The following is a 22,390-nucleotide window of genomic DNA, read 5'->3' as shown; positions in this document are numbered from 1 at the left end:
ACATGACTTTAATGTACAGAAACATCAGAATGGTGATACAATCTTAATATGACTAAAGAATATATACAAGAAATGGAAAGATATGAGCTGATATGGAGCATCACTCTAACTAGAGTGCAGGTATGTCCTTGGGTCACCTAGCTCTTCTGGACATCCTGCTAACTGGTTGCCTTTGTGTGAGATGCAGGAACTGGGTTTCCGGTAGATCTCTCTTTGTTATTTAGACTGAATTCAAACTGACAGGACCTCTGTCTCAACCTATTCAGTGCTGGCTACCATGCCATGCTGGAACATGAACTTAACTCACAAGCATATAGAGACAGTATTTTTGTTCTTGAAGGTGGCTCATGCAGAGAAGAGTGTATAATTTGATGGCTGCATGTCTAACAAAATGTTCAACATCCTTAGTCTTCAGGGAAATGCAAATCAAAACAAGCCTGAGATTCCAATTCACACCAGTCAGTAGGGCTGAGATAAAAAAAAACTCAGATGAAAACAGGTGCTAGTGAAGATGTGGAGAAAGAAGAAAACTAGTCCATTGTTGGTGATATTCCAAGCTGGTACAACCACTCTGGGTATCAGTGTGGAGGTTGCCCAGAAAATTGGACATAGGACTACCTGAGAACCAAGCTATATAACTCCTGGGCATATACCCAAAATATGTTCCAAAATATAGGAAGGACACATGCTCTCCTATGTTCAGAGCAGCCTTTTATAACAGCAGAAGCTGGAAAGAACACAGATGTCCTTCAAAAGACAGATGGATACAGAAAATATAGCACATTGACACAATGGGTGACTTCACAGCTGTAAAAAATGACTTCATGAAATTCATAGCCAAATGAATGGAACTAGAAAATATCTTCCTTTGTGTGGTAACCCAATCACAAAAATCACATAGAGTATGCACTCACTGATAAGTGGATGTTAACACAAAAGTTTGGATTACCCAACATACAATACACAGATCACATGAAGCTAAAGGAAAAGGACGATGGTAATGTAGATGCTTCATTCCTTCTTAAAAGGGGGAAAAACTATTCATAGGAGGAGATAAGGAGACAAAGTTTGGAGCAGAGACTGAAGGAATGGACATTCAAAGACTGCCCCAAATAGAGATCTAATCCATAAACACACAGCCACCAAACCCAGACAATGTTACTGATGCCAAGAAATTCATGCTGACAGGAGCCTGATATAGCTATCTCCTGAGATATCTGTCAAAGCATGACAAATACAGAGGTGACAGCTCACAGTCAATCATTGAACTGAGTACTGGGTCCGAATTGGAAGAGTTAGAGAAAGGATTGAAGGAGGTTAAGTGGTTTGGAACCCCACAAGAACAAAAATACAAACCAACCAGCCTTCCCATAGACCAAACCACCACCCAATGTACACATTGAAAGACCCATGGCTCCAGTAGCATATGTAGCAGTGGATATCCATCTTGGGAACCAATGGGAGGAGAAGCACTTGGCCCTGCCAAGGCTGACCCCCCCCAAGTATAAGGGAATGTCAAGGTGGGAAAGCAGGAAGGTGTGGGTTGACAGGTAGCAGAACACACTATAGAAGATGGGTGAGAGGGTAGGGGTGGGGGTTTAGGGATGGGAAACAGGGAAAGTGGATAACATTTGAAAAGTAAATGAAAAAAAAACTGGGTGGTGCCTGAACATGCCTTTTATCCAAGCTCCTTCTCCCTGCCCCAAAGCAGGTAGGTCTCTGTAAGTTTGCGGCCACACTCGTGTACAAAGGGAGTTACAAAACAGCAAGTGCTATACAGAGAAGATATATCTCAATGAAAAATAAAATTCTTTTTAAAGTTTAGAAAGAAATAAAAAGAAAAAGAAAGAGTGAATAAATGAAAGTAAGAATGACAACACAGGAAAACTAATAGAAGTCCTTAAAGAAGAAACACAGAAATCCCTTAAAAATTACAGGAAAACACAAACAGGTGAAGGAATTGAACAAAACAATCCAGGATCTAAAAATGAAAATAGAAACAATAAAGTAATCACAAAGGGAGGAAACACTGGAGATATAAAACCTAGGAAAGAGATCAAGAGACACAGACAAGCATCACCAAAATAATACAAGAGATAGAAGAGAGAATGTCAGGGAAAGAAAATACCATAGAAAACATAGATACAACCATCAAAGAAAATGCAAAATGCAAAAGGCTCCCAAGCCAACACATCTAGGAACTCCTGGACACAAAGAAATCTTGCAGTAAAATTAAAAAGGAGGATTCTTTTATCCCCAATAGTTCTGGGACCATAGTGCCACATGGAATCTGTTGGATATTTTCATCTCAGTCAACAAACTGTTTTGCCTGCTAAGCTCCATCCCATATCACACTGCCGAAGACTACTCTCAGAACCTGGCAACAATCTCTCTACCCATCTAGTTTCCAAGGAAGGTTGCCACCATGCCAGACATACGCATCCCAATTCTGTAGCGTCCCAGGGTATCCAATCACCACACACTCACTTAAACTCAATTAAACCGTCATATGAAAAACACACAACGCAATAACCTCTGTTCCAATTGATAAGATATAATTTGCTCATCTAGCCCTGTACACAAGCATGACTTAAAAATAATCATAATAACCTGTAGATGTGCAAAGACAAATCTTAACATTCCCTGCCATGTACTCTATCAACTGTTTCCCTCTCATCTCCTTCCAGTCTCCTCTTCCTCTAAAATGTTGCTCCTGCCCATTGTTCCTTCTTATCCAGTGACAGGCCCCATCCTGTACCTGCCGTCACCTGCATAAAGGCATCAACGTACAATGAAAAGACCAAACCTAAAGATAATAGGAATAGAAGAAAGTGACAATGCCCAAATTAAGGGGCCAGTAAATATCTTCAAAAAATTATAGAAGAAAACTTTCCTTACCTAAAGAAAGATACCTATAATCATACATGCAGCCTACATAACTACAAATAGATTGGATTAGAAAAGAAATTCCTCTGATCCCATAATAGTCAAAACCTCAAATGCACCAAACTAAGAATATTAAAAGCAGTACAGGAAAAGTGTCAAATCATTTATAAAGTCATATCTATGAAAATTATATCAGACTTCCCACCAGAGACTGTGATATCCAGAACGTACTAAGCAGAGGTAATACAGAGAGAACATAAACGGTAGCCCAGACTACTATTTCCAGCGAAATTCTCAATTAATATAGATGGAGAAACCAAGATATTCCATGACAAATCCAAATTTACACAACATCTTTCAACATGTCCAGTCCTACAAAGCCTAATAGATGAAAAACTCCAACACAAGGAGGGAAACTCCACCCTAGAAAAAGCAAGAAAGATATCTTACAACAAAAAGAAGAAGGTAGCCACACAAACATAATTCCATCTCTAAATACAACAATAAAAGGAAACAACAACTACTATTCCTTAATATCTCTTATCAACAATGGACTCAACTCCCCGATAAAAAGACATGGACTAACAGATTGGACAAATAAGCAGGTACCAGCATTTTGTTGGATACAGGAAATGCACCTCAGTGACAAAGACAGACACTACCTCGGGGTAAAAGGCTGGAAAAAAAATTCTGAGCATTTGGTCCCAAGAAAGAAGCTGGAGTAGCCATTGCAATATCAAACATAATTGATTTTCAACCAAAAAATATCAAAAATTATAAGGAAGAACTGAAATAATCCCATGCATCCTATAATATCACCATGGGCTAAGTCTGGTCTTCAATAATAACAAAAACAACAGGAACCCCACAAATGCATGGAAGCTGAACAATGTTCTATTCAATGACAACTTGGTCAAGAAAAAAAATAAAGATAGAAATTAAAGAACACATAGATACTAGGTGAAATTTTCCTAAACAGAAAACCAATGGAAATCAGTATGGCAGTTCCTAAAAATCTTGGACATAGTACTACCTGGGGACCCAGCTATACCACCCCTGGGCATACAACAAGAAGATACTTCAACATATAACAAGGATACATGCTTCCATATCTTCATAACAGCCTTATTTATAATAGGCAGAAGCTGGAAAGAACCCAAATGTCCTTTATCAGAATAATGTATATACAAAGGGTAGTAAATGTATACAATGGAATACCACTCAGCTTCTAAAACAATGAATACGTGAAATTCTTAGTAAAATGGATGGAACTAAAAGATATCATCTTAAGTGTGGTAACCCAGTTACAAAAGAACACACATGGTAAACAATTATTGATAAGTGGAAATTAGCCCAAAGGTTTGAAAAAATTCAAAGACCATGTGAAGCTCAAGAAGTCCAAACTGTGCGTGCTTCAGTACATCTTAGAAGGGAGAAGAAAATATTCACTGGTGGAAATACAGGGATAAAAAGTGGACCAAGGAGTAAAGAAAAGGTCATTCAGAAACTGCCTTACTTGGGGATCCATCCCAAATCCAGCAACCAAACCCTGACACTATTGCTGATGCAAAGAAGTGCTTGCTGACAGGAGCCTGACATGGAAGTCTCCTGAGAGGATCTGCCAGAGTACTACTGAAACAGATGAGGATGCTTGCAGCTAAACATTTGACTGAACAAGGGGTTCCCAATGGAGGAGTTAGAGGAAAGACTGCAGGAGCTGAATCAATAGGAAGAAAAGCCTTTGGTTCTGTGATGACTTACTTCTAGAGTATAGAGCAATGCCAGGGCATTGAAGGGGACTTGGAGTGCTTCCTCATAGAAGAAGGGAGAGGAGGGAGGCATACTCAAGAATGGAGGAAGGGGATAACATTTGAAAGGGAAATACATAAAACATCCAAGAAAAATAAAAATTTTTAAAAAGTAAAAAATATGAAAACAGAGATATGTTAGGACAATTTTCATAATATGAATAAGCATATTGTCTCATCTTAAAGAAAAAATATGTTTGAAGAGCAAAAGTTCTGAAAAAATATACTAAAATATTTTCCCATGGTTCCGAGTATTTCTTTCTGCTTTTTTCTCCCTCAAAAATTTGGGATTTTTAAAATTAAATTTTGGAAGTTGGATGTACTTGCTGGTTTTATATCGACTTGACATAGCCATGGGCATCTGGAAAAGAGGAATTTTGATTGATAAGATGTCTCTCAATAATTGGCTTGTAGGCAAGGTTCTAGGGTATTCTCTTCATGTGGGAGGGCTTAGATCACCGTGGTCAGTGCTACCTCTAAGCAGATGATCCTGGAATATATAAGAAAGCAGGTTGAGCAATCTGGTAAGCAGTACAATTCAGTGCTCTGCATCAGTTCCTCCTTTCAGGTCCTTACCATGAGGTCCTGCCCCGAATTCTTCCAATGAAGAACAGTGATACAGAAGTATAAGTCAAATAAACCCTTTCCTCTCCAAAATAAAATGATGCTTCTGCTTTCTAAGAACACATTGAAGTTATAAGTTATAAGTTTATGTTAGAACAAATATTGCTCTTCTATCTAAAATTAAGAGAGATGTCTATTTGTGATTATAGAAGAGATGGCAGAATTCTTTTTTCTTTCTACATGAATATAGAAAGCAGGAGAAGGACAGGTACAATTGTGCACAACTTTTATCCTGGCACTCACAGAGGCAGATGTGTCTCTGAGTTTGAGATCAAGATGGTCTACATAATAGGTTACAAGATAGCAGGAGGTACATGGTGAGATACTGGCTCTAAAAAGCCTTAAACGGCTAAAATGGTGGATGGAGGGGATTTGCACCTCATAGATAGGACAAGTGATAAATACAGAGCATGTAAAATTTATAGAGTCAATGAAATGGGATCATGAGACTGTCCAACTTTACATAAAATTAGGTTGGTATAAATGCATTCTTTTTATCAGTTTCCATAACACTCACTAGGTTACAAGAAGATTGCTAAATTTTCACAATTTTTTTCTTAGAGTGATGAAGGGGAAAGAGCAATAGTATTCTCACTGATTAATACTTATGACAATAGCCTTCCTATTTCTGCATGTGCCCAGAGATGAAAGCCAGTCACCAGGAGCAGGGACACATCTGATAGCAGAGGAAAGGCCAACTCTTCTGCTGCAAGCAACCAGCCTGCAGGCCTCAGGACACACAAACCCAGGAGCAATCTGTGACATGAATATTTTGATTTCTGCCTGCTCCTAGAGCTAAAGCGGTCCCTCAGCTCTCTGTACCCAGATCCACCTGTAAGAAAACAGATCTGCAGGAGTGCAGACACACATGGGTAAAGCCACTGTAAGAGACAGTAAGACAAGCTAACTCCAGAGACAACCTAATGGCAAAAGGCAAGTGCAGGAACCTAAGCAACAGAAACAAAGACTACTTGGCATCATCAGAACACAGTTCTCCCACCAAAGCAAATACTGAATATCCCAACACACTGGAAAAGCAAGATTGGCATTTAAAATCACATCTCAAGTTGATGATAGAGGACATTAAGAAGGACACAAATAATGCTCTTAAAGAAATATAGTACAACATAAGTAAACAAGTAGAAGCCCTTAAAAAGAAAGACAAGAATGCCTTAAAGAATTACAGGAAAACCCAAACAGGTGAAGAAATTGAACATAACCATCCAGGATTTAGAAATGGATATGGGAATACTAAAGAAAGCACAAAAGGAGATAACCCTGAATATACAAATCCTAGGAAAGAGATCAAGAGTCATAGATGCAAGCATCACCAATAGAATACAAGAGACAGAAGAGAGAATCACAGGGACAGAAGATGCCATAGAAACCATCAACACAACCATCAAGGGTAATATAAAATGCGAAAGGCCATACTTCTCCTGGGCATATACCCTAATGGTCCAACATACAACAAGGAAACATACTTCACTATGTTCATAGCAGTCTTATTTATAATAGCCAGAAGGTGGAAACAGCCAGATGCCTTTCAACAGAGGAATGGATTCAGGAAATTTGGTACATCTACACAATGGAGTACAGATCAGTTTTCAAAAACAGTAACCTCATGAAATTCATAGGCAAATGGAAGGAACTAGAAAATACCATCCTTGTCACAGCCCACGGGAATGTCAACAGAGATGCTGGAGAGAGGAATGGGAATGGATCGAACAAGAGACATGAGAAATGGAGACGAGACAGTATTATGTTCAAGTCTCATCTAATAAAGCAAAGGGTACTTGCTTAAAAGCAGAAAACTCACACAACACAAACTGATAATCAAGTCAACAATGAACATACATCACATCAGAAACCAATGGCAGAATTTTTGATTGCCCTAAATCTTCCAACATACAATAAATATCAATTTCCTGAAGCTTCTAACTAACAATAGAATGAAATCTCATTCTAGTGTAGAAGCAACACACCAGGACGTCTCCAGTATTCTTGACTAGTGGTAACTCAAATGTATGTTACTTGAAAACAAGGGCCCATGGAGGGGAAAACACCTAGTTCAGACAAAGAAAGGCATAAGTAGGCCAGTTGGCCCCGGACATATCCTGAGTAAGGTAACCCAATTAAAAAAAAGCTTACATTGTATGCACTCACTGATACGTAATTATTAGCCCAAAAGCTCAGTTTACCCAAGATATAATCCACAGACTACATGAAGCACAAGAAGGGGGATGACCAAAGTGCAGAAGCTTCACTCCTTCTTAAAAGGGGGAACAAAATTATTCATAGGAGGGGATATGAAGGCAATGTTTGGAGCAGAGACTGAAGGAATTGCCATTCAGGGCCTGCACCACTGTGGATGTAGCCTATATGTACACCAACCAAAACTGGACAATATTGATAAAGCCAACAGGAACCTGATATAGTTTTCTCCTGAGAAGCTCAGCCAGAGCATGACAAATACAGAGGTGAATGCTAGCAGCAAATCATTAAACTGAGAACGGGGGGAATTAGAGAAAGGATTGAGGGAGCTTAAGGAGCTTGCTACCCCAAAAGAACAACAATATCAACCAAACATAGATCCTAGAGACTAAAGCAGTATTCAAAGAGTACACATGGACAGACCCAAGGCTCCACCTGCATGTGAAGCAGAGGAGGGCCTTGTTGGGTACCAATGGGAGAAATAGCCCTTAGTCTTGCCAAGGTAGAACCCCTAGTGTACGGGAATGTCAGGGTAGGGAGAGGGAATGGGTGGTGGATGCGAAGGGGAAACACCCTTAAAGGAAAATGTGGAGGGAGATAGCATAGGGGCCTTATGGATGGGCAATAAGGAAAGGGCAAAATATTTGAAATGTAAATTAAAAAGTCCAATAAAAAATATCTTCAATAAAATTTAGAAGAAAGCTTCCCTAACCGAAAGAACAAAATGTTCTTAATCACGCAAGAAGCCTACAGAACTCCAAATAGATAGGACCAGAAAAGAAATTCCTCCTATCCCGTAATAGTCAAAACACCAAATTCACAAAACAAAGAAAGAATTATGAAAGGAGTATGGGAAAAAGGTCAAGGCATACCTATTAGAATTACACCAGACTTCTCACCAGAGACTATTTAACCAGAAGATCCTGGGAAGATGCCATATACACCCTAAGAGAACTCAAATGCCAGCCCAGGTTACTATATCCAGCAAACTCTCGATTAACATAGATGGAGTGCTAAGAGAAAAAGTCAAAGTTCTGAGTGCCTCCAAAAGCAGTTGAAGAGAGCATACACTAACAGCTTGACAACACACCTGAAAGCACTAGAACAAAAAAAGAAGCAAATACACCCAAGAGGAGTAGATAGCAGGAAACAATCAAACTCAGGGCTGAATTGAACTAAGTAGAAACAAGAACAACTATACAAAAAAAATCAACAAAACCAGGAGCTGGTTATTTGAGAAAATCAAAATGATAGATAAAACCTTACCCAGACTAACCAGAAAGCACAAAGACAGATTCCAAATTAACAAAATCAGAAATGAAATAGGGAGACATGTCAACAGAAATGGAGGAAATTTTAAAAATTATCACATATTACTACAAAAACTTGTAGTCAACAACACTAGAAAATCTGGATAAAAGAAACAATTTTCTGGACAACTACCAGGTACCAAAGTTAAATCAGGATCAGGTAAGCCATCAAAATAATCCCAAACCCCCAAAGAAATAAAAGCAGTTATTAAAAGTCTGGCAACCAAAAAAAGTCCCGGACCAGATGTGTTTAGAATTCTAACAGACCTTCATAGAAGACCTCATACTAATACTGTCCAAACTATTCCACAAAATAGAAACAGAAGGAACACTACAATGTCCTTTCTTTAAGGCCACACTTGTGCTTATACCTAAACCAAAGGCCCAACAATTTCCGTGGTTAACGTCGACGCAAAAATAGTCAATAAAATTATCTCAAACTAAAGGCAAGAACACACCAAAATGATTATCTATCCTGATCAAGTTGACTTTATCCCAGCGATGCAGGGATGATACAATATATAAAAAATCCATCAATGTACTCCACTATATAAACAAATTCAAAGGAAAAAAAAAACAGATCATCATTTCATTTAATGCTGAGAAACCATTTGACAAAATTCAAGAATACATCATGAAAAAAACAACACTTGGGAAAGTTCCGGAATTCAAGGCCCATATCTAAACATAATAACAGCAATATACAGCAACCCAGTAGCCAATATCAAACTAAATGGAGAGAAATTTGAAACAATCCTACTAAACAATGCACTATCTCCCTTCCTATTCAAATACTAGACACTGGAATTAGACAACAAAAAGTGTCAAAGGGATACAAATAGGAAAAGAAGTCAAAATATCACTATTTGCAGATGATATGGTAGTATATGTATGTGACCCACAAAAACTCTGCCAGGGAACTCCTAAACCTGAAAAAACTTCAGCAAATTGATTGGATATAAAATTAACTCAAGTAAATCAGTAGCCTTCCTCTACTCAAAGGATAAACAGGCTGAGGAAGAAATTAGGGAAATGACATACTTCACAATTGTCACAAATAAAATACTTCGGTATGACTCTAACCAAGCAAGTGAAAGATCTGTATGACAAGAACTTTAAGTCTCTGAAGAAAGAACTTTAAGAAGATCCTAGAAGGTAGGAAGATTGGCAGGGTTAAGATAGTAAAAATGACCTTCTTGGTGAAAGCAATAAATAGATTCAAGTCAATTCTTCACATAGTCAAAAAGAGTAATATATAAATTTATTTGGAATAACAAAAACCCCATGAAAGCGAAAACTATCGTCAACATAAAAGAATTCAGTATTTTACTGTATACTCTAGCTGGACCAAGAAGGCAAAAGAAGGAGATTAATCTGATGCAAATAAGTAAAGAACAAGTAAAGCTAGCCTTCTCTGCAGATTACATCCTATTAGCTAAATCAAAAAAATCAACTAAAAACCTTCTACAAATGGCAGGCAGGTTTATCACTTTGATTTTCACCTTTTCACAAAACTATCTAAAGATGGATTAAACACATAAACCTGAAATAAAAACCTAGAAACAGTAGGAATAAATCATAAATTATGCTTTATATTTGTATCTGTAAATTTTATCTATGCATACCTATACTATATCATATCATTACATAGTTTATGCCTCTATATTTATCAGTACAATTACAGATAAAAGATACACATTTACATGAATTAACATTGTTGTTACAGGTATATATGATTCAGATACACATATAGATAATTATACATGTTTAGGTAAACATAGAGATAGATATATTACATATGTAGAATAGACTGGTATGGATAGCCTGCCCTGACCCCTCAGGCCATAGTGAATTCCAAGTCCATGCTACAACTGATGGTCATGCCTGAGTCCATGGCCGTGAAGCAGCAAGGGATTATGTCAATGACAATGGCTCATATTACCACTTAGGACCATGTGGTTGTCCTTGGTCTGGACTGCCATCTGGAATAATATGTGATACTGAAAGAACCTAGCTCGAGTCTCGGGATGGCGTGCCCCAGGAAACACCAATTCCGGATGAGCCCCCAAATGAAAGATCCCCGAAGAGAGACCCTTACTCAAGTCTCGGGAAATTGCGGACCCCAGACACAGTGCGGACCCCAGACACAGAGAGATGATTTTAGATGTAATAAGCAAAGGCAAGGTTTATTATGAGATCTATTACGGAAATATTCGGGCCGTCATGTATCCCGCACAGGAGACAGAGGTGTCGACCCCAAAACTCAAAAGTCAGGGGTTTATATAGGGAAGGCTTGGGGGTTTGGCACGGTTTCACACAATTGGCTGTTTCAAACAGTGGTGGCTAATTTTTGGCGCGGCTCTAAGTGATTGGCTCATTTAAACATAGCAGTGAGATTACAGCACAGCAGAAGAGTACGTGCTGACTGGGGCATTCAGGGTTTTAGAAGCTAGGGGCTTATCAGGGTTTGAAGGACATCTGGTTAAAGTGTGACTCTGAGTAAGCTGGGGGAGGTGCCCTCCTGCCAAATGGTTTATGAGTCAGACCTGATAACTCAGGCTGGTTTTTGCATTCCTTTTCTTTATCTTTATGGTCTGTTAGTCCGGGCAGGGCTGCCTGGACTTGCTTTTCACAGTGTTTAGCCCTGAGTCTGTGAATTTTGAAACTTATTCTTTTAACTTCATATTTTTAAACCCTAAATCTGTATAATTTTCCTTTCAATACCCAATGGCTGTGTGGACCCCACCACTCACTGGCTGTAACATTGATGAGAGGTAAGCATATACTTTGCTGCTTGCAGCATTTGGGAAACACAATGCTGTACTTCAACTGGATACCAAAGTGGATCTGGCCTTGATTGTAATGGCACCATGGAGCAGACTGAGGGTGTGAGAACAGGAGTGCTGGCCCCTCTCTGATGCTACATGCAACATGCAGGAGAGAGGTATCCAAACCTCAACTGATCTGTAAATTATATCTGTTCCTGATAGTGAAATCATGTATAATCGAGCCTTTACAGCATGAGAGAGGGAGAACTTGCCAGCTGAGGCATTGGGTGAGCAAGGCTAGGCAGTGCCAAGGGATGACCCAAGTAGTAATGGTTGTGGAGAGCTGGTGGGCAAAGCAACTCAACTACCACTCGTGCCCAAATCCAGGGCTATCCCCTTATCTGTTAATATATACTGTACATGTCTTTTTTGGTCTGGTTTCCCTCACTCAAGAAGAGATTTTCTAGTTCACAGACTAAGATTTTATATAATTAAATATAGTATACATCCAGTTAAAAATGTACAATTTAAAGAGATGGTAAATTTTCATTAACATGAACAAAGAATATTTTAAGTACTGAAGAAATAATCCCCATCAAAATACCAACCCAATTCTTCAGAAAGTTAGACAGAACAATTTGCAAATTCATCTGGAATAACAAAAAACCCAGGATAGATAAAACAATAATAAAAGGACATCTGAGGGATTCACTATCCCAGAACTCAAGAAGTATTACAGAGCAATAGTGATAAAAACTGCATGGTATTGGTACAGAGACAGACAGATAGACCAATGGAACAGAATTGAAGACCCAGAAATGAACCCACACACCTATGGTCACTTGATTTTTGACAAAGGAGCCAAAACCATTCAATGGAAAAAAGATAGCATTTTCAGCAAAAGGTGCTGGTTCAATTGAAGGTCAACATGTAGAAGAATGCAAATCGATCCATGCTTATCACCCTGTACAAAGCTTAAGTCCAAGTGGATCAAGAACCTCCACATCAAACCAGATACACTCAAACTAATAGAAGAAAAATTAGGGCAGCATCTCGAACACATGGGATCTGGAAAAAATTTCCTGAACAAAACACCAATGGCTTATGCTCTAAGATCAAGAATTGACAAATGGGATCTCATAAAACTGCAAAGCTTCTGAAAGGCACAGGACATCGTTGTTAGAACAAAACGGCAACCAACAGATTGGGAAAAGATCTTTATCAATCCTACAACTGATAATGGGCTTATATCCAAAATATAAAGAACTCAAGAAGTTAGACTGCAGGAAGACAAATAACCCTATCAAAAAATAGGGTTTGGAGCTAAACAAAGAATTCACAGCTGAGGAATGCCGAATGGCTGAGAAACACCTAAAGAAATGTTGAATATCTTTGTCATAAGGGAAATGCAAATCAAAACAACCCTGACATTTCACCTCACACCAGGGAGAATGGCTAAGATCAAAAACTCAGTTGACAGCAAATGCTGGCGAGGATGTGGAGAAAGAGGAACACTCCTCCATTGTTGGTGGGATTGCAGACTGGTACAACCATTCTGGAAATCAGTCTGGAGGCTCCTCAGAAAATTGGACATGAACTAACTGAGGACCCACCTATACATCTCTTGGACATATAGCCAAAACATGCCCCAACATATAACAAAGCCACATGCTCCACTATGTTCATAGCAGCCTGGTTTATAATAGCCAGAAGATGGAAAGAACCCAGATGCCCTTCAACAGAGGAATGGATACAGAAAATGTGGTACATCTACACAATGGAGTATTACTCAGCTTTCAAAAACAATGACTTTATGAAATTCATAGGCAAATGGTTGGAACTCGAAAATATCATCCTGAGCGAGGTAACTCAATCACCGAAAAACATAATGGTATGCACTCATTGATAAGTGGATATTAGCCCAAAGGCTCAGATTACCCTAGATGCACAGAACACATGAAACTCAAGAAGGATGACCAAATTTCAAATGCTTCACTCCTTCTTTAAAAGGGGAACAAGAATGCCCTTGGGAGGCAAAGTGCAGAACAGAGGCAGAAGGAACACCCATTCAGAGTCTGCCCCACATGTGGCCCATACATATACAGCCACCAAACTAGATAAGATGGATGAAGAAAGAAGTGCAGGCTGACAGGAACTGGATGTAGATCTCTCCTGAGAGACACAGCCAGAATAGAGCAAATACATAGGCGAATGCCAGCAGTAAACCACTGAACTGAGAACGGGACCCCTGTTGAAGGAATCAGAGAAAGGACTGAAAGAGCTTGAAGGAACTTGGGACCTCATATGAACAACAATGCCAACCAACCAGAGCTTCCAGGGACTAAGCCACTACCAAAAGACTATACATGGACTGTCCCTGGGCTCCAACAGCATACATAGCAATGAATAGCCTAGTAAGAGCACCAGTGGAAGGGGAAACCCTTGCTCCTGCCAAGACTGAACCCCCAGTGAACCTGATTGTTGGGGAGATGGCGGTAATGTGGGAAGGATGTGGAGGGGAACACCCATATAGAAGGGGAGGGAGAGGGGTTAGGGCGATGTTGGCCTGGAAACCGGGAAAGGGAATAACAATCGAAATGTAAATAAGAAATACCCAAGTTAATAAAGATGGAGAACAAAAAAGAACTGAAGAAACAATATTTTCTGGGCTTCCAGGAAAGTAATCATTTCTGAATTTTAAGACTTGTACCAATGTCATAGCTTAGTTTATGAATATATTAAAGGAAACAATTCTAAGAATTGGTTTTATTTAGAAAAGGTTCTTTCTGTGAATTTATGTCCATAAGATGTTATCTGTAAAGATTTGCTGATGTAATAATTCTTGTTTAATGAACTATAATTTTCTACCTTAATAAGAAAGTATGAATAAATTTCATCTGAAAGACTGAAAATACTTCTTTAAACAAAAAATTGTTGTCCTAAACGTGTCAATGGCAGAATTTCTCTAGCAATGGAACTGATGCTGTGTCGAAGCAATATTTAAAACAGAAAAAAACAAACAAAGGGACCTGTTTCAAAGATAGGACCTACTAGTGTTCTAGTGATTGATCTGCAGTGTTGACACACTGCACCAGGAAGCTCAGCAGGATCATTACACACACATTAAAAAGGAAGCCAGTTTATACCAACAAACCAGAAGAAACTCAAGGTTAGTGTGTGTGTATGTGTGTGTGTGTGTGTGTGTGTGTGTGTGTGTGTGTGTGTGTGTGACTATGTAGTTTCTTCATCTTTGTAGATATAGTTTCTTTATGGGAGCAATACTTAGGATAAAACTTCTATGAGCAAGAGTTGTATGATATACAATATAATGCACATTGCATGAATATGAATATTTTGGCCAATGGAGAAGTTGTTATGTTAAAGCTTCAACCCTCCCCTCCGCAAATGGGTCCACATAGGATTCTTCACTAGAACAGAGACTAGGTTCTTTGAAATGCCAGTGAATTTATGCATAAAACTTACACATGCATGCACACTCACACACATACACACACAAACACATACACACACAGGCACACAAACTCAGATAGCCTTATGGAGTCCTTGGATCACCATATATATGCTTCATAATTACTGTCTGGAATTTGTCTAAAGCAATCAAATTTATGCTTTTGGGACAAGTTTCTCTTGGCATCATCAATCAGGAAATGGAATATATGAATGACTTCATCCTTGCACAAAATAGATACTAATCACACTAAGGTAGTAGTAATGAAAATTTGTAATATATTTATTAATAATTGTGACAAAGAAGGGATTAGTTTCAGATTAAAAATTACTCTATAAAAGCCTAAAGACAAACACCAGAATAAAATCTACAGAGAATATATATCACAAATCCAAATATTCTACCAAACTAAACTATATAGAACTTTAAACAACAGGTTTGTATAAGAATAGTTATTAATATTATTTTGGCTTTAATGCTTAAATTTTAAAATACTGTTATTTAATGAGTTTGAAAATGAAATCTATACTATCACTAATCAATGGTGTCAGATTAATGCTGGGTGAATTTTTCATAGTTTATACCTAATAAAACAACTTAAAATGTAGAAAGGGTCATTTCTGAATAAAATATTTCCAATTACTATCAAGTATATGCCTACCCTATGGGAATTATTTATAATGCTTTAGATTTCAACAATATTTTTAAATAAGTATTTCTATATAAATACGCATAATTTAATTACCTATTAAGTTAGTCTTATGCATGGAGAGAGTTGATTCAACGATTGAACTTGTTCTAAATGATTAGCCATACTGTTTACATTTGTAAGGTTTCTCACCAGTATGCATGGTGTGCTGTATTTGAAGATATGATTCCTTTGAACAAATATTTACATCCAATACATTAGTAATGTTTTTTCTACTTAACGGATTCTGTGGGGACCTTGAAGAGGTGAGGAACAGGAAAAGTATTTCTCACATTCATTATACTTATAAGGCTGCTTTCCAGGATGGATTCTTTGATGAATTTGAAGAGTTGAGAACCAGGAAAAGACTTGCCAACTTTTTTCATTAGTGAAGATTATCTCTTCTCTAGATTCTATACTGAACTTAAAGATTTGAGGACTGGGTAAATGATATTCTACAGTGATTTCATTTAAATGTTTTTTCTCCAGTATGTAACCTGTTGTGACTTTTATGACTTCAGTAGTCTGTAAAAGATTCCCCACATTCATTACACTTGCAAGGTTTGTCTCCTGTATGGATTCTGTGGTGAATTTGAAGACTTAAGGAGTGTGTAAAAGATTTTCCACATCCATTACATTCATAAGGTTTGTTTCCAGTATGGATTCTATGGTGAACTTTAAGATTTGAAGACTTTGTAAAAGATTTCCCACATTCATTACATTTATAAGGTTTGTCTCCAGCATGGATTCTGTGGTGAGTTTTAAGATTTGAGGACTTTGTAAAAGATTTCCCACATTCATTATATTTGTATGGTTTGTCTCCAGTATGGGTTCTGTGGTGAGTTTTGAGACTTGAAGACTCTGTAAAAGATTTCCCACATTCATTACATTTGTAAGGTTTTTCTCCTGTATGGATTCTGTGGGGAATTTTAAGATTTGAAGACTGTGTAAATGATTTGCCACATTCATTACATGTGTAAGGTTTTTCTCCTGTATGGATTCTGTGGTGATTTTGAAGACTTAAGGAGTTTGTAAAAGATTTTCCACATCCATTACATTCGTAAGGTTTGTTTCCAGTATGGATTCTATGGTGAACTTTAAGACCTGAAGACTTTGTAAAAGATTTGCCACATTCATTACATTTGTAAGGTTTTTCTCCAGCATGGATTCTGTGGTGAGTTTTAAGATTTGAAGACTGTGGGGGCAGGGGATTTAGCTCAATGGTAGAGCGCTTACCTAGGAAGCGCAAGGCCCTGGGTTCGGTCCCCAGCTCCGAAAAAAAGAACCAAAAAAAAAAAAAGATTTGAAGACTGTGTAAAAGATTTGCCACATTCATTACATTTGTAAGGTTTTTCTCCTGTATGGATTCTGTGGTGAATTTTTGGACTTGAAGACTTTGTAAAAGATTTCCCACATTCATTACATTTGTAAGGTTCGTCTCCAGTATGTATTCTGTGGTGAATTTTAAGACCTGAAGACCATGTAAAAGATTTCCCACATTCATTACATCTGTAAGGTTTTTCTCCTGTATGGATTCTGTGGTGAATTTTAAGACCCGAGGAGCATGAAAAAGATTTCCCACACTTATTACATTTGTAAGGTTTGTCTCCAGTATGAAATCTGTGATGAATATGAAGATTTGAGAGACCTGTTAAGGATTCCTCCCATTCGTTATATTTGTAAGGTTTGTCTCTGGTATGGATTCTGTGATGCGCTTTAAGTCGTAGGAACTGTGTAAAGATTTTTCCACATTCGTTACACTTGAAAGTTGTCTCATGAGTAGAAATTCTATAGTGACTCTTAAGATTTGAGGACTGAATTCTCTCAGGAGGAGAATCTGGAGATTCCTGAGCAGCTTCAGGAATGAAACAGATGACTTTTGCAAAGAAATCATTTCCATAATCACCTATTTCATGTTCTTCATTGTCATATCTACATTCCCGGAATTTCTCTCTATGTAGATCTGAAACGTCATTACATGCAAATCTTTGTATTATTTTCTTGAGAAAATAATCCTGTGTAAATGCTTTTGAGAATAGCTTCTTTGTAGAATCACAACACAGACTTGAAATTAACGAGAATATGTCATTATATGATACTTCGCAATTGGTTGAAAATCATATATATAATATATGTATCATATATATAATCATATATATAATCATTGAAGAAACATGGAACACCAAACTGCACAAATTTTGTCCAAAGAAACATCCTAAGAAATATCTATGATATTTCATAGATATAATGTTCATTAGGAGATATTTCATGAAATCTATGATATATTTTATATAAGTGAACTTCATCCATAATAACTCAATGGAAAATACATCAACAAGGTATTTTTCTTTATATGACTTTTTATTTATTCTTTATATTTTCTACAGAACAATATATACCACATCAAGTTTCACCCTATAACTGTTGCACATCAAATACCAGTTGAGACACTCCCAACACCAAGGAGATATCCCAACCCACATAAAAACCACTCTACCAGATCACCCCATTGCTTGAAGCCTCGTTTCTTGAGGGTTAGGTATATCTTCTATGAATGAAGTCAGACCCTGCAGTGCTCTACTATAAAGGGTTGGGAACCTCATATCCACTGGTGAATGTTGGCTGGTTGGTGGCGCAGTATCGGACAGATCTCATGGGTCCAGGTTAGTTGAGACTTACACACTTCCTATAGGGTTGTCCTGCTCCTCATTTTCTTCAAGTATTTCCTTAATTCAAAAACAGGGGTAGAAATCCTGTGGAAGAGAGCTGGACCCTCAGAACTATAGACATTCCTGAGAATCCATAGTCGACAAAAACATTCTGCCCTCATTCCTGACCCTAGAGGACATCGCCTAGGCACAGGGATATAGCAAGAGTCAGGGGCAGGACCCTATGAGATCCAGCTGAAAGAAAACAGGTCAACAGGAGTGCTGTCACAGAGGCCTAATGGAAGGACAAGCCACTTTTACAGTCAGCAAGATAAGCCAATGGCAAAGACAACCTGTTGGTGAGAGGCAAGCACGGGAACATAAGCATTAGAAACCAAGACTACTTGGCATCATCAAAGCCCAGTTCTCTCAAAAAAAAGCAAATACTGGATATACAAACATGCTGGTAAAGCAAGATTTGGATTTAAAACCAAATTTATGGTGATGATGGAGGACTTTAATAAGGACATAAATAATTCCCTTAAAGAAATACAACACAAGTACAAAAATAGAAACTCTTAAAGAGGAAACACAAAAATCCCATAAAGAATTTTTTAAAGAATTATAGGAAAAAAAAATATGTGAAGAAAATGAACAAAACCATCCAGGTTTAAAAATTGAAATGGAAACAATAAAGAAAGCACAAAGGGAGAAAACCCTGGAGATAGAAAACCTAGGGAAGAAATCAGGAGACAGAGATGCAAGCATCACAACCTGAATATAAGAGATAGAAGAGAGAATCTCAGGGGTAGCAGATACTATAGTAAACATTGACACAACCATCAAAGATAATGAAAAATGTCAAAAGTTCCTAGCACAAAACATCAAGGAAATCCAGGACACAATGAGAAGATCAAACCTAAGGAAAATAGGTATAGAAGAGTGAAGACTCCCAACTTAAAGAACCATTAAATATCTTCAACAAAATTATAGAAGAAAGCTCCCCTAACCTAGAGAAAGAGATAACCATAAACATACAAGAAGCCTAGAGAACCCCAAATAGAATAGACAAGAAAAGCAATTCCATCTGCCACAGAATAGTCAAAACCCCAAATGCAGAAAACAAAGAAAGAATTTTGGAAGCAGTATGGGAAAAAGGTCAAGTTACATATAAAGGCAGACCTATCAGAATTAAGCAAGACTTCCCACCAGAAACTATGAAAGCCAGTATATCCTGGGCAGATGTCATAAAGACCCTAAGAGAACAAAATGTCAGCTCAGGCTACTGTATTCAACAAAACTCACAATTAACATAGATAAAGAAACCAAGATATTCCATGACAAAACCAAATTTCTACAATATCTTACTAAAAATATAGCCCAAAAATGATAAGAGATGGAAAACTACAACACAAGGAGGGAAAATACACCCTAGTAAAAGCAAGAACGTAATCTCCTTTCAAGGACAACAAAAAAGGAGAGAGACACACAAACAGAATTCCAATTTTAACAAAAATAACAGGAAGAAACAACCACTATTCCTTAATATATCTTAACATCCATGGACTCAATTTCCCACTAAAAAGACATAGACTAACAGACTGGATATGTAGGAAGGACCCAGAATTTGGCTGCTTACAGGAAACACACCTCAGAGACAAAGAGAGACACTACCTTATTGTAACAGGCTGGAACAAAACTTTCCAAGGAAGTGGTCCAAAGAAAATGCTGGAGTAGCCATAGTAATATCCAGATTATTATAATAAAAATGGCAATTTTGCCAAAAGCAATCTACAGATTCAATGCAATCCCTATCAAAATTCCACCTGATTTCCTCATACAGTTAGAAAGAGCTATTTGCAAATTACTTTGGAAGAACAAAAACCCAGGTAGCGAAAAATATACTCAACAATAAAAGAACTTCTGGGGGAATCACCATCTCTGACCTCAAGCAGTATTACAGAGCAATAGTGATAAAAAATTATATGGTATTGGTACAAAGACAGGCAAGTAGATCAGTGGAATAGAATTAAGACCCAGAAATGAATAGACACACCTATGGTCATTTGATCTTGGACAAAGGAGGTAAAACAATCCAAAGGAAAAAGGATAGCATTTTCAAAAAATGGTTCTGGTTCAGCTGGAGGTCAGCATGAAGAAAAACACAATTTGACCCATTCTTATCACCCTGTACAGAACTTATGTCCAAGTAGACCAAGTACCTCCAAATCAAACCAGATACACTCAAACTAATAGAAGAAAAAGTAGGGAAGAGTCTCGATCACGTGGACACTTTGGAAAATTTCATGAAAAAAAAACACAAATGACTTATGCTCTAAGATCAATAATTGATGAATGAGACCTCATAAAACTGCAAAGTTTCTGAAAGGCAAAGCACATTGTCATTAGTACAAAAGAGCAACCAACGAATTGGGAAAAGATAACCTATATCAGATGGAGTGCTAATATCAAAAATATACAAAGAACTTAAGAATTTAGACTCTAGAGAGGCAAATAACAGTATTAAGAAATGGGGAAAACGTTGAAGGAATCAGAGAAAGAACTGGAAGAGCTTGAAGGGGCTCGAGACCCCATATGTACAACAATGCCAAGCAAGCAGAGCTTCCAGGGACTAAGACGATACCTAAAGACTATACATGGACTGACCCTGGACTCTGACCTCATAGATAGCAATTAATATCCTAGTAAGAGCACCAGTGGAAGGGGAAGCCCTGGGTCCTGCTAAGACAGAACCCCCAGTGAACTAGACTGTTGGGGGGAGGGTGGCAATGGGGGGAGGGTTGGGAGGGGAACACACATAAGGAAGGGGCAGGGGGACGGGGATGTTTGCCCGGAAAACGGGAAAGGGAATAACACTCGAAATGTATGTAAGAAATACTTAAGTTAATAAAAAAAAAAAGAAAGAAAAAAAAAGAAATGGGGTAAAGATCTAACAAAAGAATTCTCAGCTAAGGAATATCCAATGGCTGAGAAATACCTAAAGAAATGCAAACAAACAAATAAAAACAAACAAACAAAAACAAACAAACAAAAAATGTGAAATTCCAACTCACACCGGTGAAAATGGCTAAGGTTAAAAACTCGGATGACAACAGATGTTGGTGAGGATGGGGAGAAAGAGGAACACTCCTCCACTTTTGGTGGGATTGCAAACTGGTACAACCACTCTGTAAATCAATCGGGAGGTTCCTCAGAAAATTTCATATTGCAATGCCTGAGGACCCAGCTATACCTCTGCTGGGCATAAACCCATAAGATGCTCCAACATACAACAAAGACACATGCTCCACTATGTTCATAGTAGCCTTATTTATAAGAGTCAGAAGCTGGCAATAAAACAGATGCCCCTCAACAGAGAAATGGACACAGAAAATGTCATATATCTATACAGTGGAGTACTAATCAGCTATCAAAAACAATGACTTCATGAAATTCATAGGCAAATGGAATGAACTAGAAAATATCATCCTGAGTGAAGTAACCAAATTCCAGAAAAACACACAAGGTATGCACTCACTTATAAGTGGGTATTAGCCCAAATGCTATAATCACCCAAGGTACAATACCCAGACCACATTAAGCTCATGAAGAAGGATGTCCAAAGTGCAGATGCTTCACTCCTTCTTAAAAGGGGGAACAAAAATATTCGTAAAGGGGAAGTGGGGGCAAAGTTTGGAACAACGAGTGAAGGAATAGCCATTCAAAGTCTGCCCCACATATGCCCCATATATGTACAGTCACCAAGACTAGGCAAAATTGATGAAGCTAAGAAAAGCATGCTGACAGGAACCAAATATGAATGTCTCCTGAGAGACACAGCTAGATCATGTCAAATACAGACATGAAGGGTAGCAGCAAACCACTGAACTGTGAACAAGACACATGTAGGAGGAATTAGAGAAGGGATTGAAAGAGCTAAAGAAGACTGCCACACCACAAGAACAGGAATGCCAA

The 22,390-nt window shown here is 38.0% G+C and overlaps 1 pseudogene; it reads right to left on the bottom strand.

Annotated features, from left to right (window-relative positions):
• LOC120098303 (zinc finger protein 850-like) overlaps positions 1-22,390 on the bottom strand; it is a 58,975-nt pseudogene that overhangs the window by 28,012 nt on the left and 8,573 nt on the right.

Source organism: Rattus norvegicus, chromosome 18 (genome assembly GCF_036323735.1).
Source record: "Rattus norvegicus strain BN/NHsdMcwi chromosome 18, GRCr8, whole genome shotgun sequence".
In the NCBI taxonomy this organism is placed as follows: domain Eukaryota; kingdom Metazoa; phylum Chordata; class Mammalia; order Rodentia; family Muridae; genus Rattus; species Rattus norvegicus.
The sequence above is the reverse complement of the archived record's forward strand: the minus strand, read 5'-3'. Positions and strand labels throughout refer to the sequence as shown.